Source organism: Pteropus vampyrus, unplaced genomic scaffold, assembly GCF_000151845.1.
Source record: "Pteropus vampyrus isolate Shadow unplaced genomic scaffold, Pvam_2.0 Scaffold3, whole genome shotgun sequence".
NCBI classification, from domain to species: domain Eukaryota; kingdom Metazoa; phylum Chordata; class Mammalia; order Chiroptera; family Pteropodidae; genus Pteropus; species Pteropus vampyrus.
The window spans coordinates 5,793,980-5,798,276 of record NW_011888784.1 but is presented as its reverse complement, the minus strand read 5'-3'; the positions used below and the strand labels follow the sequence as shown (position 1 = coordinate 5,798,276).

Genomic DNA, 4,297 nt, shown 5'->3' with positions numbered 1-4,297 from the left:
TTTTCTGATCTCTCTCCTCCACTGAGCAATCCCATCCTCAGGGCAGAGCTCAGATCTCAGCCTTTGTGCCTCTGCTGAGAAGGTGTCATCCCGGACACCTCCCTTTCTCTCCCCAAGCCCCATCCGGTACACCTCTGAATCTGCGCCTTTGTCAGCTTATTCAAGGTATCTCCGGGAGCTCTCAAGTCCGTCTCCTCTGCTCCTTCCCTACCACGTCCTCTCCCCATCCTATCACCATCAGCAGCCTCCTAACTGGTCCCCCGAGACTCCGCATTCCACTTCGAAGCCAGGGGAGCGTATTCAGTGTAAGTCTGATCATGTTCCTTTCCTCCTTAAATTCCTTTAAGGTCTACCTGATTCTCTCAGAATGAAAGCCCAAATCTTTAACAGAGTCCACCTCCTCCCCACAGGATCTTGCCTCAGTCCAGCCCTCCACACCTACCTCCTATCCTGTTCTACCAGAGTTCAAAGGTCTCTCCCCATACAGGACCCCCTGCCTGGACTTGCTTCCCCACAATGGGACCCCTACCTGTCGCCTAATTAACCCTTCCTCACCCTTCAGCTCTCAGCTCCATTGTCCCTCCCCCAGGGAGCACTCTTTGGTGCTCAGTCTCAGGTCAGAGCGACTTGCTGAGACTCTGGCCACACTCTGTAGCACAGTGTACAATTAAACATTCAGATATGAAAAATTTTGATTACTCCTATTCTAGACTCCATTCTCTGTCAATGCAGAGGTGGCATGTGCCCTGCTCATCTTTATATTCCCAAATCCTCAAGTAGCCTGGCTGAAAGCAGGGGCTCAAGAAATACTTGTTAAGAAAAGTATACGCACATATATATGTATGTATATATATGTATGTGTACACACACACAATGGAGTATTACACAGCAATAAAAAAAGAATGAAATCTTGCCATTTGCGACAACATGGATGTGTCTAGATGGTATTGTGCTAAGTGAAATAAGTCAGGCAGAGAGAGACAAGTATCATATGGTTTCACTTATATGTGGAATCTAAAAACAAAACAAAACAAACAAAACAAAACAAAACAAAAACAGATTTAGAAACAGGGCCCAAAGGGATGGTTACCAGAAGGGAGGAGATGGGATGAGTGAACAGGGGGAAGGGTATGTAGTCAGTAATACTGCGGTAAGTTTACTCAGTGACAGATGATCACTAGAATGAGTGGGGTGATCACTCTATAAGGTATAAAAATGTCGAATTGCTAGATCGTACACCTGAAACTAATATAACCAGTATAAGATTGTATACCAACTATACTTAAATTAAAAAATAAATTAAAAAAAGAAATACTCGTTGAAGGAAGTGACAAGTAATGTGCATCCGATAAGTGTTTATTAAATAAATAAATGGACTCCATTCAACTTCTGTCCTCCAGCTCACTGAATGATTCATTCATTCAAAAATGCATATTGAAGTCCTACTTCCCAGACCTTTATTTAGCCCCTTTTCTTACTATGATAGACTAGAATACAGTGCCCAGGTCTCAGGGCTGACCCTCAACCAGTATCCTTAGATTCCACAGCTGTTTGCTTGAGTGTCTGGCAAGCATGAAACACAATCGAATGAATTACAATTGTAACAAGGAAATGTTTAAATATGTTGCAGCTGGCACTGAACTTCTGGAAGGTGGAAGTCTGAGCTGAGATCCGGGCAGCCAACTGCACAGAGAATGCTTAACCTTCTCCAAAGAGAAAAGGCAGGAATCTCTTCTCCGCTGAGACGGAGCTGGGGAGATGAGAACTGGAAGGCAAAGAAGGGAGAGGCACAGAGACAGGCTGAGGCTGGAGCCACATGGGGTGTCCATGGTGGGGGGTTGGCCAGTGGATGAGCTGTGCAAGGACACGTGAGCCTGGGACATCTAATGTCCTATTTGAGGTTGCCTGTTTGAAAGTGGTTTCCATCTCTTTCCCGTCTCCTCCTACCACACTCTGGCCTGCATTATATGATCATCGAAATCAAGAAAGGGCTGCACTGAATATCTGGGTGGTCGAGAGATAAACAACAGAAAATAAGTCAGGCAGAGAAAGACAAATACCATAGGATTCCACTTTCGAGTAGAATCTAAAGAACAAAATAAATAAAACAGAAACAGACTCATAGATACAGAGAACAAACTGATTATTGCCAGATGGGTGGCGGGGTTGCAGGGCTGGGTGAAAAGGCAAAGGAATTAAGAAGTACAAATGGGTAGTTAAAAAATAGTCACGAGAATGTAAAGTACAGCCTAGGGAATATAGTCAGTAATGTTGTAATAACTATGTATAGTGCCAGGTGGTTACTAGACTAATCAGGGGGATCGCTTCATAAATGATTTAAATGTCTAACCACTATGCTGTACACCTGAAACTAGTATTAAATAATATTAAATGTCAGTTCTAATTGAAAAATTAAAATTTAAAAAAAGAAAGATATACAACAGAAACACGCTCAAAAGCAGGAGTCTGAAGCGGAAGGATCATGAAAAGGTCCCTAGGAGTTTGCAAAAGTCACAGGGAAGGCTTTGGACTTCTCCAAGATGCAGATGTAAAAAATCTAAGCCACCTTATCTATCTATACCTTATAGGTCAGGCAGGCTCCAGCCAGGGGTGGTTTCCACAGGAATTTAAAATATATATATACTTCAAATATAATCTTATTCTAAATAGGAGATTGGCATTGAAAGAACTTTTAAAAAAATAAATAAGAGGGTTATTAGTGCTCAGATTCCTTTGATGTGACTAGACCTTGATAGAGCTACTTTGCTTAAACAGAGGAAGACTGCACAGCTGGGGGGCGGGGCTGTTTCCAGGTAGGAGCACATCCAAACCCCACCTGCTCGGCAGCCCCCCAAAGCTCAGGGACCCTTCCTCCTCCCACAGCAGCCTGCAGTCCTCTCTCCCTGTCCCCCTCCGCAGTTACAGCCACTTCAGCAGTCCCCCTAATTTGGTCTGTATCTGTATCCCCCTAATTTGCCCTTCCTGTGAGCCCAGCTGCAGCCCCACTTAGATTGCCACTTTTGCCAGACATGGACAGGTGTCCTGATCCTCACATCTCCCAAACCCCCCACTCCCTATGCCACCAACACTGCCCAAAGATATGCCCAGAGGGGCTGCGCGGTCCTCGCCAGACCTGGCAGCCTCCCACCTTAGGCCGTGCTGCCCGAGTCAGCCCTGTCCAGCCCAGTCCACAAACACGTACACACACATTGCCATGGCCAAACAGTCTTTGCTAGATGAACCATTTGACTGGTTTTATTGGGTGGAAATTGAAGGCTTTTCAAACACAGTGACAAATACAAAATACCCTGATTACGTTCTGAGGCATAAGTCACAGTCACTATTTCAGAATCACTCCAGTCAGCCACACACGAGCCGGAGGTCCGGGAGTTCTGCTGCAGGCGTCTTCAGGAAGCCCTGCTCTGGGAACAACATTTGCAAGAAAATAAGATAATGCTGCAGCCCCCCCACTCCCAGACTCCTTGGAAGGGCACAGAGCTTTTCTCTCCAGGGCAAGGAGGGGAGCACATCAACAGAGCAGGAGAGGGATTTTTAAAGCAATGCTCCAGCTCCACGCACAGATGGAGGGCCTTCGCATCCGGCCAATGGCACCCTGGTCTCCCTCGTCACGAATGGGAAAGGCTCACGGAGCACAGAGCAGTGCCACGCGGCTCCTGGAAGAGGAAAGCAAGGCAGGGATGCGGCTGAGGAGCACAGGACGGTCACGGCCACACGGCCACTTTGTCTTCACACACCGGAGGCCACTCAGCGATGAGTTGGTGCCACCAACCCCTCAGGGACAAACTCTGCAGGCTTCCTTCACTTGAGCCCCTAAGCAGGGCCTTCTGGAAACTGAAGTCAAGCCCGGCTGAAGTCGCGCCCAGGCGCAGGGCAGTGGCCACATGGCTGCTGGACAAAAGGCTTCCACTGTTCCTCTGCTGCCCCCCATCGTCTGTCTTGGCTTCATTTGGGGAGTGAGGTGGCAGAACACTGACACCAGACTGTACCGCTGAACAACCCGTTGTACGCTCACTGAGTTAAAGTGTTGGTTAAAAAAATAGACGTGTACATATATCTCACAGTTCAAACTATACGGCTTTGAAGAAGAGTTATGGCTTTCTGAAGGGAGGGCGGTCAGGTCCGGAAAGGGAATTTGTAAGCGCCTACCCTGGCTGCACCCCTAAAATGTGTGTGCAGAATGTGGGAGCCCCAGAGAGGAACAGCTGCCCCCCAAAGGGATCTTGGATGGAGAAATTTGTTAAGAAGCCAGCCACAGTGGGGACCACCAAGGGACCTG

General features: G+C 47.3%; 1 long non-coding RNA gene across 1 annotated transcript in view; it reads right to left on the bottom strand.

Annotated features, from left to right (window-relative positions):
• Nucleotides 1-3,225: 3,225 nt before the first annotated feature.
• LOC111740661 overlaps nt 3,226-4,297 on the bottom strand; it is a 3,078-nt gene continuing 2,006 nt past the window's right edge. The window contains exon 2 of the long non-coding RNA XR_002780706.1: nt 3,226-4,294. This is a non-coding gene — a long non-coding RNA (uncharacterized LOC111740661). The remainder of the gene's footprint in view (nt 4,295-4,297) is intronic.